This window comes from Capsicum annuum, chromosome 3 (assembly GCF_002878395.1).
Source record: "Capsicum annuum cultivar UCD-10X-F1 chromosome 3, UCD10Xv1.1, whole genome shotgun sequence".
NCBI classification, from domain to species: domain Eukaryota; kingdom Viridiplantae; phylum Streptophyta; class Magnoliopsida; order Solanales; family Solanaceae; genus Capsicum; species Capsicum annuum.
In genome coordinates, this window is record NC_061113.1 from 164,091,275 (window position 1) to 164,106,462 (window position 15,188).

The window sequence follows — 15,188 nt, forward strand, 5'->3', positions numbered from 1 at the left end:
AATCTAACTGATCCCCTATCTATTTTCTGTAGAGAAGAAAAGTTTTCCTCCTTTCCAGTCATAAGTCTAGAACATCTGCTGTCAATGACCCACATTCCTTTTCTGTAGCTCTTGCGGATCTGTTCCTGCAAATCAAGAAGGTTAATTTTGTTTAGGTACCTAAGTGGTCTTGGGTCCTTCCAGGTTAGATGTGCTTTTCTTGGGTTTCCAAACCCACACACTTTTAGGCTTATGCCTACAGCTGTAGGATTTGTGCCCTCTTTATCCACAAGTAAAGCAGATGGGTCCTCGAAAAGAAAAAGAGGTCTTAGCTGATTTAAACGACCTTGAGAAGAAACTCAGATTCCCTTTTAAGGAGTTTGTTCCTATGAAACTGTGGCTTGGGGACCTTTTAAGATTGTTTAATTTGGTTTTTGCATCACCAAGCTCTTCATGAAGCAAGTCATTTTCAACTTGATATGTCTCAATTTCTATTTGCCAGTTTTGTCGTTCTTCGAGGAGTTTTTGTTTAAAACGAACTTCAGAACTTTTCTTTTCTTGATCAAGCTTATTATATTCATCTATAATTTTTTGAAGTTTATCGGTTAGCATATCCAGATTACACTAGAGTATTACAGTTATGTGGCTTTACCTCACTAGGCCCACCTGTTGCCATAAAGCACATGTTTGAGGCCTCTAATTCTTCTTCTGTTTCATCTTCATCGCTCCAGGCCCCAAAATTTTGATTTTTTCTGGACGATTGTCGACTCAATTCTGGATAGTTTTGTTTAAAATAGAGATCATTGTTTCTGATAGTCATTGTTCTTGCCTCCCTAGGATCTTTGCTGTCTCCGTCTCATGATCTGCCTTACCCCACGGTTGATGAGGTCTATTCCTTCGTTATCAACATTTTCTAGAATGTCCTCCTCTTCGGTTGGAGTAGCATTGAAGACTACTATTTTCTTTTTTTCATCGTTGTGAAACCTATTGATATAATTTTTCTCATATGCAATAAGGTTACCTCACAATTCATCATATGTCATGTTGTGAAGGTCTCCGTTTTCCAAAATAGCAGCCTTGGTTTCTCAAGTCTTTGGGAGACTTTGGACCAGCTTCTGGACTTGCATGCTATGGGGATAGATCATCCCCAGTGATTTCAGTTCACAAACAATTTTACTGAATCTGGAGAACATTGATTCATTATCCTTCATTTCGAATAACTCATTCATTTACAAGAGCAACAATTTTTGACTTCTTGACTTTGGTGGTTCCTTCATAGGTTACCACATTTCTTTTGTTGTCTCACACGTTGAGATCTTTCATATTCTTCTTTTCTAACTGCACATAAAAGTAAACTTATAGCAAACACGTTAGTTTGGATTGCCTCATGTTGTTCTTTGGTAATATCAAAATTTTCAAGATCGTCCATAGCAGTACTATTTGATTCTTTATCTTTGTCTTTTTGTTTTTTCTTGAGCCCTGGAATTGGCTTAGGATTTTTTTTTATGACAACCCAGGATTGGTAGTCATTTGATTGGACAAAGATAGTGAGTCTATTTTTCCAGTATGAATAGTGGTGTCCATTGAAGTATGGTGGTCTTGTTGAGGAGTGACCATCCCGAAGAAGAACACTGCGGATTTGATAATTGGCCATTTGATCTTTGCTCACTTGCGTTTAGGCAATGCTATCTGTGAGACCTGCTCTGATACCAATTGAAATTCAAGAGAGGGAGGGGGGGATGAATTGAAATTTTCTTCTGTGAGTCGACTACCGACTTCTCACAGTCGACTCACCTGCAAATCAAAAACACTTCACAAATATATTAAACTTCAACAATTAAGCACATAAATAATAAAGCATAAAGTAAACAACACAAAGATTTATCTTGGTTCGGTACACCAATTTAGTGCCTATGACCAGTCCCCTTGGGTTTCAAGTTTCCTTTAGATCGATGAAAGTTTGATTCGAGTACAATGACAGGAAACAAGTTCTGAAGACTTATTTTGCTCTTCAAATCTTGTGACACAACTTCAATTGATGTTATAAAGTTGACTCAATCATACTCTTTCTATAACAATCGTAAACTATAGTTACAAAGCCTTGTTAGACTAAGATTGAGACACTTTGAAGTTTCTGCTTAAAGTTGCGTAAAAAGTGTCTGTCTTTGGTCTTCTTCTTTTATAGTCTTTGGTTGCTGCTCTTCATAAGGAAACCTAAGAGATTTCTTCTCAATCAAGGATATGAATTGATCCCTTGATTGAGGAATGTAGCCGTGTACATCAGATATGTCCATATACAGATTTGAATCATGTCTATATCAGATATGTTCGTGATCTATATTTCCTTTTTGATTTTGATGCCTAGCCAATGTACTTGTGATCTTCTCTTCTTGATTGATTCGGTCTGCCGTGAATCTGGGGATTGCAGCCATGATTGTGGGAAAGTTGATCCTTATTCTATTTCCATGATGCTTGATTGATCTATTTGCCATGCCGAGGTCATCCATATCTTTGGCGAGATATTGTGATTCGATTTTTCGTAATATTTGGGACTATGATGTTCCTTCCATTTGTCTTCTCATGATTGATTTTACTTGGATATCGTGGATGTCTTTCCATTCTTGATGTCCTTCTATTTCTTGAGCCGGCTTCCTTTATCTTTCTATTATTACCAGATGCAAAGATACACTTGTGAGTTTTTCATTATTAAAACATAAACTTGGGAGTTTTTCATTATTAAAACATAAACTTGGGAGGCCAACATTAAGAGCTTATTCATCTCTTTACTTTAGTTTGCTAGTATAGGTGTTGTTTGTCTTTTGTCTCTTTTGACTCTGTATTTGAAATAAGCCTTTCACAAGTATTCTTCTTATCAATATTATTGAAATGAACCAGTGAATCAAGCATAAGCATGAATGAGCAAACCTAGTAAATCCTCAATGACCATTTTTGTGGTCTAAAATGACTAGCTAATAAGAGAGGTTTGTTAGATTGATTCAATTGATATCAGTCAGATTTTTCTCTAAAAACTTGTTTGGTTGATTTAAATAATCTGATTCGAAGATTTTGTCTAAGTAGCTTGTGTTGAAATAGAAATTAGGTGTTCAAAAAATCTATACTAGGTCCTGAATCAGTAGCCCATTTTCTCGACATCTTTCTTTCTCTTCTTCCTTTCATCCAGTGTTATCCTCTGTTATATGTTCATTCCCCTCCTCTTCCCCTTTTTAAAAAATATATGATTTGAGCTATGACACAGAAAATTTAAGTGTGGTAAAGATGAAATAGATCTTATCCTAAATAATCAAAACCTAGAAACCACTACACTTATGGTGTGTCATCTAGCTCTTTGACTCTCTTGTTGGATCAAACAATTATGTTTCATTAATGGATTGTCTTGTTCTATTTTGCTAAGGTGTTTTGAGTTATGTGCATCTGCCTATTTTAATCTTAGACTTAAATTGTTGGTGATTGAAGATCACAACTACTTTCTCCAAAATGCCTTCTTATGTGATTTAAGGATCCCTTAAAGAACTTTGATTTGTACTAATTGAAATTTGTCAAAAAGAGGGTGAAACAATTGACCATTTAACTTCTGAAAATGATTGTTTCCCTCCTACTATCTTCTGTTTTCTTTGAGGTAGTATGTGTCAGATGCATTTTTGTTTACAAAAAAAGCGATTGCTATGTTCTGTTAAGCATTTTTAGCTAGTCATTTATATCTTAACATATTTATTCACTATCAGTAGTATTAGTTTCAATTAGGTTCTAATCCTCGTCTTTTTCTTTGCTTGTGAAATTTGTCTAGAGTCCAAATGGACTCTTCTTCTATTGTGTTTCCTTAATGGGCCAGTGAGGCACATTTCTCTTCGAGTCAGCCCTAAAGCAAGACCCTAAAGGGTCAATGTATAGTGGTATACAAAAACTAAAATTTACATATATACACAAGATAACTTTACATTATTACAATAAATCCCATATTGACAAAGTAACTACATAAATTCCAAAGTTATTACTAAAATCCCCTATTTTTTTTTTTACTTCTCTCTCATTCCTCTTATACATAAAATAAAAAAAGGATCCGTATCTTTACTTTCTCTCTTTCCCACATTTGCTCCCTTTTTTCTCACATTAAACAATTCTTACTTTCTCTCTCTTTCCCATATTTGCTCCCTTTTTTCCTCCCATTTAATAATTTTTTTCTTTCTCTCTCTATCATATTTGCTCCCTTTTTTTCTTCCATTAAACAACCGATTGTTCCTTCATTATTGAATACCTTTTTTCACGTTCGAATTCAAGTTATTGTATACTTAGAGGTTACCAATTTGTAAGTTATCAAACATTTATTGAACTTATATACTGATTTTATTCACTAATTTTTAGTTTTTTTTTCATCCTTACCAAATCACAACCTGGTTTGATTTTTGGTTGCATGTTTGTTTTTTATGAAATTAATTGCTTTTGCAAATCCATTTTAGTGTGATAGTTCGATAATATCATTCTTTTCAATTATTAAAAATCAAATTTTTGTATTTTTTGTTTTAAAGTTGTTAGTTCTTATTTGGATTCTTGTTTGGTTGCATGTTGATTTTTATGAAATTACCTTATTTTGCGACCCCATTCTAGTTTGTTAGTTGATTTTTTTCGTATTTTTTTCATATAATACAAGTCAGATCTTTGAATTTCTTGTTTATAGTTGCGATTGTTTAATCAATATAGTATAAATTTACTAATAGATTCTCGTCCTATCTTTAGTTTAGGATTTAGTCAATTAGATTCTCAAGAACAAAATATTTTCGTTGGTTATGTTCCTGGCATATTTGATATTATACATTTATATTATTTGATTATACATTACTTTATTTATCAGACTAATGTATAACATTAGTCTTCTGCTTTATATTCAATTATATTATACAATAAGGTGTACATAAAAGAGGCAGTTATTATTATAAGTGGAATTATACGTTATGAATGTTTGAATATTGTATAAGGTGACATTATACATTCTTACTTTGGCCAAAGTTTTGCACTTTTTAATATTGTATAAGGTGACATTATACATTCTTACTTTAGCCAAAGTTCTGCACTTAATAGTGTGATATTATACATTATGGAATATTACATTATAATGTATAAGTTATAATATATCAGTCATTATACATTACTTATTTTGAAAGGTGACATTATATAATCTAACGAGTTTATAGGTCATACATATTTAAGGTGAAATTGTGTATTATGACATTATACAGTACTGCAGTCTATTATTTAAATGCATAAGTTATCCTCATACATGTCTAACTGTTGTTTAATTATGGTCTGATTTATTTTTTTAAATATATAAGTTATCATCACACATGTGTAACTGTTGTGTTATTAGGGCCTGATTTTATTTTTCCAGGACATGAAGTATCGATTGAACTGCTTAAATAAATTTGATTTTTTTTACATGTATAACGATATTATAATAAATTGAACGGATGTTGCTTCATCGTTTTTCTTTAAATTAGGGACTGTGGCGTTTTTGTGTCTGCCTATGCAGAAATATTAAGTGAAGGACAACAAATTCATTCATGTGAGTTTGATGCTGGAACTCAATGTGCACACTATGCTTCATTACTATGGCATTACAGAGTGACAAAGTCAAAAGAAGGGTACACGAATGATAATAAGGATCCTCCTCTGCCGAGGAATAGTTATCTCCAAACAATTGATGAAAGTGCACTTGTTACTTTAGAGTAGAATTTTTTTTATAATAGTCATCATTGAAACAATTAATTTTTTGATATTAAACGGTTACAATGTTACTTTTTGGATGTTAATTCACATTTTATAGATGTCCTTATTTTTATTATACATACATATCTTCTGAAGAAATATTTTGCAATTACTTACACTATATTGTAATGTTACTAATATAGTTTGGTAGTTATTGAGTTTGCTTTATATTTTATTATATATAACGTATAAAATTAAATTACAAAATAATGTGCTATTCTGTATCAACATATTGAATTTTTAGCAGTAGGTAAATTATGTTATAAGTTAATAATACATTGAACAAATGTCTCCTACGTTAAAACTTATATATTACATAACATCATACATGTTAAACGTTCATGACTTAATAGAAAATAAAGAAACTATTTAACGCCATACATATTTAAAAACTATAACACTATATCATATATTATTAACATACTTTTAATGTATTTTTCATATTAAATACTTTGTGAATGTATCATACATTTACACGAAAGTATAATCTATAACCATACACATAAAACAAAATGATAAAGGCAACTTAAATTTTCACGAATTATGTTACATAAGTCTCCCATTTCTTATGTTGTTTAAATAAAAAATAATACATGCGGTTAGTTAAAAGTCATTGTTGTCAGTAAAACATCATGCATGTTAATAAAGTATATTAGTATATCATGCATTACTTATATATGAAAGTTTAATGTATAATTTTGTAATACACATTACGTTTCAACAACTATTTACTATAATAGTTGCCAAATTACATAGTATATACATACCCACGACAGGTCGACAAAATTCAAAACCCCTTATCATGGGATGTAAGGCAATAAACAAGTATTTAACTCGTTATCTAATGTCTTATGTATCCGAATATGCGATTCCAGATACATTTGGTTCAGCATATAGATATAACGGGGCATTTTTCGATATCCATCTGCTGGTCCACCTCTAAGCATCACAATCACATTTTCTTTTGTGCGTTAAACTTTCATGTAGTTAATATCAACTCCGTAAACAACCTTTATCTCTTCAATTATGTTCGTTGGTGTGTGTATTCTCTTGTGATTAATTGATTTTGGTGCTGTAAATTCACTCACAAAATCTGTTGCCGCAACCAAATTATTCAGCAACTCCATCGCTAAGACTGCAAGTATGCCTCGAATCAAATCTTTTTATCAAAAATATTGCCGAATGATTCATACAAGACGCCTTCAACACCCATTTGCAGTTTATTTTACGACAGTGCAGTACATATCTGCATTAAATTTTTACACCGAGTCATTGTATTATACAAAAGTTCTACAAATCATAATTTCAGTAAAAATGAAAAATTTAGGCCTGACACAGTTTCGTTATACATTCGTTCGAATGTATAATCATATGTTATACATTCGGAATTTTATGATTAAATTCCCCAGAACCCAACTTCAAAACATGAACTTTTTCAAAACGTCTGATAGCATATTACCATACATTAAACTATCAACAAATAAAGACAACACTTATATATCATACCTTTGTTACAACGACCTTTAACGCAATCGAATCATATTCACTACCTTTGATACAAAGTACAACCCCTGTTTCTCTTTTAAACTCGATTTAATCACTTTAATTTTTTGCGTACTTCGTCGACATCCAATTCCATGGCAATCGTAGCAATCAATTTCAGAAAGTTAATACTTTCAGAAACAATAATTACATCATTTTTGTATGATTTATAACTGATTTTAGACTCCCAGACACCAAAATGACCCAACAATATGGGGATGCTCATCTTTTTTTTTTTTTTCAGAAATCAAGAAAGAAGTCGACTTTTTTATTCTCAACAACGTATATCAATAGTTATGAAAATTAACAGTAATGTTTAAGAGTTTTTTTTTGAAATTTAAATTTCAGTTACTATATTAACTCATATACTACTTAATTATAGGTATTTAATGGAGTAATTTAAGGATATAGGTATTTAATGGAGTAATATAAGGATTTGAAAGATATTTTCTGATAGCTCTTTTCCTTAATTATAGGTAAAACAGTTTTGTCATACATCTCACGATTGTATAACAAACCCACGAATATATAAGTATATTTTATAAAATAGGGAGAGAGAAAATCTAAAGGAATTTTTTGTAAATACTTTCATATTATACAAAATTTTTGTGGTTTACACATACAAAAATGTATACATGAGAGAAAACAATGAAAATGAAGAAAAATAAAGCAATTTACAGGTGTAAGAAGAAATAAAGCAAGTCCATTAATAGAAGTTGCTGACTTTTCTTGAGACTTAAAAAGGTCTTGAAATTTATTTCATGGGCCAAAAGTCAAATTACTAGAATTAGGATACAGTGGCTCAGAACCCAAGAATTTAGTTTTAGGACAGGTGCTGGTTGGCAAACCCAATTAGAATAGGATAGGATCTTGAAGAGGATTTGGGCCTAGGGTCTAAGTCCAAATAGTTTATTTTGATATTTCATAATTATATAATTTTTTGGGAAAAAATCTAAATAATCATCCTTAGATAGTTTAATGCAACTTATAGCAAAACTTTTTATTTTGGAAGTTGTAGCAAATTTGGTATAAAAAAAATAAAAAGAGTTTTTTTTATTTAATTAGAAAATAAAATACAAATTACAGATAAGGAAAAAAAGACTTAATGCCTATTAAAAAAGGTGACAGTTATTATTAGGATATCAATCATATTTTTTTCTCTCTAAACGGTTCTTTTCTTCTTCATAAAAAATCATACGATTTTTTATCTCAAATATTCATTATCAAACATTGAATTTTTCTTATTCTTCACGATTTTCTCTTAAATTAATTCGTCATAATTTTTTTTCTTCTTCTAAAAAACTATTGATATAAGTATTTTATTTGATTCAAATTTAATATGGACGGTGATAGTCTGCATTCTTTGCTTGTGATGCATGGAGGAAGATGAGATGTAACATATATTTAGCAATTTCTATATATGAATATAATCAGAACACAAGACAAATTGTGGTTTCATCCCTAGAATTTAACAATTTCACTAAGTAAACTATGGTTTTGTAATATTATTATTTCACACCACTTTCTATATTTGCACGACCCAAAATCTATAGGTCATGCAGAAAGAAACATAATAACACAACCATAACTCCCAAAATCAGGTGTCAACAGTATAAGAACGTATCTAATACAACTAGAATTTAAATGGAATACATAAGATATCCAAATACAAGAAAACTTTGTCTCTGAAATGAAAGTAAAGATATAGTCTATAAAGAAAGGTAGCAGAAGACATCCAGATGCCTGAAAATCATCAACTACCTTGAAAGCTCCAGCAATCGCTCGAGTCAAGCAATGTGGGGTACACTCAAAGCTGAATATGCACCGAAAGGTTATAGTAGGAGTTAGTACGGTCCACTTGTACTTAGTAAATTAGAAAATAACGTACACAAAACACCCACTAAGGGCACATCACCCGCAATCAAAAAATGCCTCACAACGATAGCCCACACTATTTGCACTAAAAGTTCTAATATATATATATCACAAATACAACAATAATACAACAAGTATACATTATATCACATGCAAGTATAAATAGAGAAGAACACACATATACAGGATGGTCAAGTATAAGTAACATGATATAGAGAAAGTAGACATATAACAATTCAATACGTAAATTCAATCACAACATTAACCCAATTAAACAAATGCAATGTATACGATGATGATTTTGTTGTTGCTACTGGTGATGATGCATGAGGTTGGCACATAACCTTGAAGATGCCACACAACCTTGAGGTTGGCACAGAGCATTGAGGTTGACACACAGTCATCACGTCTCTCTAGCATAATTCGTCAGAGAAGGTCCATAATATCCAATATTCGATACCAATATTCAGTATTTTCCAGGTTCCCATATTTTTAGTATTTTCGATATTTTTAGTGTTTTCAAAGCACATACATAACATTAGACACAAATCAAGTACACATACATGACCATAAGTAAATATAAAGCAATAAAATAAACAAGTGAAATGATGTGTATGATGACATGAGAATGATGATGCAATGTTCACAACCATTCAAAATGAGCATTTTCATACCTAATCTAGATGTTGTATTTCCACAACCAATCCATAGGGTGTATTTCAACAACCAAACACAATGTTACAATTCCACAATCACGTGAGCCAATATCCACCCACTATTTCGACTATTCATGAATTTTCCACATATTCATATGCCCACAAAATATGAATATATCACAATACATCAAAGGCATAACAATAGGCATTTATACCAACACAATATAATTAATCGCATGTATTCAAGGCTATCAATATTACATAAGACCCCGCACGATCACACATATCATATAATATCTCAATTTCAAAGATTTCATCATATATAGGCCCCTTACACAGGGACAACACATAGATAACCATTTATCATGATTAGTTTCCATCCTTAACATGCATTTTGGTATACCAATTAACTATCCAGCCTAGTCTGAAGAGTTAAGCCATAACCTACCTCGAATGCCAGAATCGACCACTACACTTCGATCCCAAAGTCCTACTCCTCGCGAACGATTTCAAAATTAACTAAAATGAGAAATATAGAATCTTAGCATCAAAACAATGCCGACGATGTCCATATTTTTAACTTTTGGTTTGGGGTCAAAATGAACCCCCAAATGGGTTTTCAAAAAAAAAGAAAAACAAAGTCATAACTTTACTTCAAAAACATGTTTTCCATAATTTTAGGAATATATAGCTGAAAACCTAAGTCAAATCTAGTAAAAAATGAGGTTCAAATTGAAGAAAAATTATTTTTAAGCTTTATTGGGTAAAACCTTTGAAATCTATGTTAAAATCAAGAATCAAAGTTATTTTGAAGGTTAAATTGATGAAAACTAGTAATTATAGGATTAGGAACATTATTCAAGTGAGAATGAGTGAAATTAGGGTTTAAAATCAAGCCCTATGATTTTTGGGGTTTCGATAAATTAGTCAAGAAATTTACTAAGAAAAGGGTGAATTCTTAACTTAAATCCATAAGAGAATCAAGAAATAGATATTAATCTAGCTTTCCAAGCACCCACAAGCTTCACTTTTAAGCTCTCACACTATTTTAGGCTTTAGCTCTCAAGAGGCAAGGTGAAGAAATGAGAAATATCGGCCTCCTCAAATGAGTTTTACCTTTTGTGCTCCAGGTTGCACCAGCAACCTGGTGTACCAGATTTTTTAAAGTTAAGAACAAACTTCGATGGGGTACCCATGATTCGTTTGAAGTCCAATATATGCAACAGAACTATGCAACCACACTAAATTCGATGCTTCAAACTCAATGGTGATATTAGAATTTTGAATTCTCAAAGTTGATCCCTAAAATCCAAAATCACAATTTTCCAAACCGAGGGTCGAAATGAGATTTAAAAGCCATGAAATCACACCAAACATGTTACTACCCGAAAATTGACGTTTCGGATCTGCTGGTGTAGTCCCTTCAGCCATTCGCTGCACAAATCAAAACATAACCACGTAAGTCCAAAATAAGGCTCTTAAAGCCATCAAAAGCCACAATATTGCATAAAAGGCACTAAAATGCACCGAGAATCATGCCAATCACCCCCACACCCCAAAAATACCACAATGTAACTACAAAGAGGGGTAAAATAGTCAAATCATACTAAATCAGAAATTTCACATATTTTCTTAAATTTCAGGTCGCTACATCATCCACCACAAAAAATCTAGTTCGTCCTGAACTAAAGGTAAAAGAAATACCTGAATCAACAAAGAGCTGGGGATAAGAACTACACATATCCGACTTAAACTCCTAAGTAGCCTTATCTACAGGACGAAGTTGCCACTGAACCTTATTAATAGGGATAACTTTAGAGTGCAACCACCTTATATCCCTAGCCAACATGGAGATCAGCTCCTCAACAAAGACAACCGATCATCTAACTGAATTGACTCCCAACAAATAAGATGAGGCTCATTCGGAATATAACGACCAAGCATAGAAACATAAAAAACTAGATGAATAGCCAATAGATCAGAGGGCAAAACCAACTCATAAACCACATCACCAACAGTACGAAGAATCTCAAATGGACCAATATACCTGAGGCTAAGCTTTCCTATCTTCCTAAACCACATCACACCATTCATGGGTAAAACTCAAAGAAAAATACGATCACTAATACCAAATATCAAGGCACGAAGCCTACGGTCTGGATAATACTTCTGCCTACTCTGAGTCGCTCGAAGTCTATCCTAAATGAGTCAAACTCTATTTAAATACTCACAAAGCAAGTCCATACCTCAAGGGTCAATTCGTGTTCAAATAATATATATAAAGGTCTGAAACAAATGAGGACGATATGTGTGATCACAAATCTGAAGCCTCTACCTCAGTGGTTAGCATATCACTCCCACGAACACCAACTACATGTGTGGCCATATGAACACCAACTATTTGAGTGGCCCCACAAGTCCACGACCATCCCCACTATAATACCCCGTATGTTCTTAAGCTAGGAGACGAACCATTTTTCCTACGTATGAAACCTCCTATCCTGTGAGTAGCATTTTAGTGCATGACTTAAATGAGTATCCTAGTGATAAGATACCTTCTGATACATTAAGCATGTTCATATGAGTCACTTAAGGTAATACAAGCTAAGAGTTTTTGAATCCATCAAGTTTTAGTGTTCAATTTTGTAAGGGTCATCTTTGAATGAGTATGACTCGATGTTAATGTGGTATTTCTACATATTTCTACCCATTAAATTTTAGATAATTGAATTAGATTTCCAACGATACCAATTTTTCCTTAATCCAATACCCGAACGAAAAGTTATGCCCATTTTCGTAAGAGAAAGTAAGGATAGGCAATTGGTTAGGCGCCGCCTAAGTCAGTTCCAATGCCAAAAACACTCCGTTTTGAGTTATTTTGAGGGTAATTAAGTCTTTTAACACTCCTTACACGTCCCTAAACTTAACCCTATGAAATATATAGCTTCTAAACACATTACAACCCTATTAATATCACAAAGCTCATCATCCAAGAGCACCATAGGAGAAAAACAACTAGGGTTGCACAATCAAGATTGAAGATCAAATTTTAAGGAAATTCCTCTGTCAATCATCAAGAACCTCCCTTTCAAGGTATGCATAATGTTCATCCACGGATTTCTTTCGTCCGTGGAGTTCAAGAATCAATCTTTAAAATACAAAAGCTTGGTTGATTGTGGTGATATGATCATACCTATGTTGATGCTTGTTTGTTTTGCTATATAATAGTATCGTGACTGTATAGCTTATGAAAGTTATGTTGTTAGTTGAAAAATATGATCTTTAGATGGATTGATAGAATGCAAGTATGAAATCCACCTATGCCTTAAAGAATGCATGCAAGGTGTTCGATAAAATACCTAGTATGTTAGAACTTCATATTTACATGATTTCATGATATCTAATAACAAGTTCATGTTAGTCATACACTCCAATATGAATTTCCATGCAAATTATGTGTTGTTATTGTTGTGGTATAAAGCATGTATGATAATGGAGATATAAATTATGTACACAAAATATATCCATGCTTTCCCTACCATGTTTGAGATGTTGAATAAATACATAAAGTATAATATCCCCAAATCATTTCAATATGAACTAAACGTTACATATTGCCGTTCCCTTACGCTTGAATGGTTTCCATGTGATTGCTATGAATAGTATATGTTGTCGGAATACCCATGATATTAGAATATGAGATTTATGACTTGATTATAAGCATTTCTATTCATGATAGATATTATGATGACCATGTACTTCATGAAATCCCCCACTCATGTATTATGGATTTTTAGTGATGGTCGTGTACTCAAGAAATTCAAGTTGTGTCAGTTTTTTTCCATCGAGTCCTGGGGGTACTTGTACCCAAAAAATATAGTTGTGTGCCTAGAGCCATGTCATGTTTTCACGATACTCTCAGTCAAGCCATGATCTATAGAATTCAGTCAGTCATGTGACTCAGGAAAACTCAAAAATCTCAGTAATCTCAGTAGTCCAATAATCTCAGTAATCTCAGTGCTCAATAACCTTAGCAACCTCAGTATTCATAGTCAATCTTAGTAACTTCAGTACTCTCAACCAGTCCTCAGAACTCAGTACATTCCGTCAGTCATTGGAATCCAGTAAACTTAGTTTAGCTCTGCTAAACAATACCACTAGTATTAGTCTAGTTAATCAGTATCAGTTCAGTTTAGTTATTCAGTTCAGCTTAGTTATTCAGTTCAGTGTCCTTCATATGGGAGTAGAAGTTCGAATCGAGTAAACCCAAGGATGGGAACTCACCCGCCAGTTCAGGGTATGATTCTTAGTAGTCATCCTTATGTTCCAGAACTACGTAGCCAGCGTAGGTTGAGACATCTTAACCCATCAGATTAAGGTTGATGAGGTGGCTTAATCCATTAGTTTAGGATTCCCACCATTCTCATTGAGTACCTACCAGTATAGGGTTCTCACAGCTGTTCTTACCCGTGGTGCGGTATTGACACCCCTCCAGTCGGGGCAGAAATTGGACCCCAACTTAGCTATTATAGCGTATTTGGGGTATGTCGGTTAGATAACTACTTCCCATAATTTCAGTTACAGATTTCAGGACTGTCATCTATAGCTACCCAGTCTCAGTAAAGAACTCAGATAGCTCTTCAAATTTCAGTATATCAGGGGCTGTCAGATACAGTCAACTCAGAAATAGAATGAAACTAAGATAGTTTCCTTTAGATTTATGGACTGTGAGATATAGTCACTTATGCTATCAGTCACAATAGTTATCAGAACTCATGCTATCAGTACTCAGCTTCAGGACTGTCAGATACAGTCAATCAAACCAGTTCTTCATAATTCAAACTATCAGAAACAATCATTCATTTATCAGTAATGCAATATCAGTCTCTTAGTATTCAGTAATACAGTATCAGATCCATCACTTATTAGTGATTTACATATCAATATCAGTAAACTCAGTCTTTCAGTCATTATCAGTACACTTATGTTGTCAGTATTTAGACTCAGTAGTTCGTATCTCCACGTTCATATCAGTTAGTATTGTCTATGCATATAACCCTTTGTATTTAGCCTACCTCACTCGTATACTCAGTATATTCAGACGTACTGATGCATTTGCGCTATAGTGCTTTCTCTTATGTTACACCATAGGTTTAGAGGCATGAGCTCCAAATCAGCAGTAGATTCTAGGATCAGCAATCAGAGTTAGACGTGAGTCCTTATCCTTCGAGGACATGATGATTTTATTTCTATTTCAGTTTTCACTTTATTTCAATAGTTGGAGTTAGTTGGGGACATGTCCCATCAACTTCTTATTCAGTTCAGTTAGAGACTTTCAGACTAGATGTCAGATTAGAT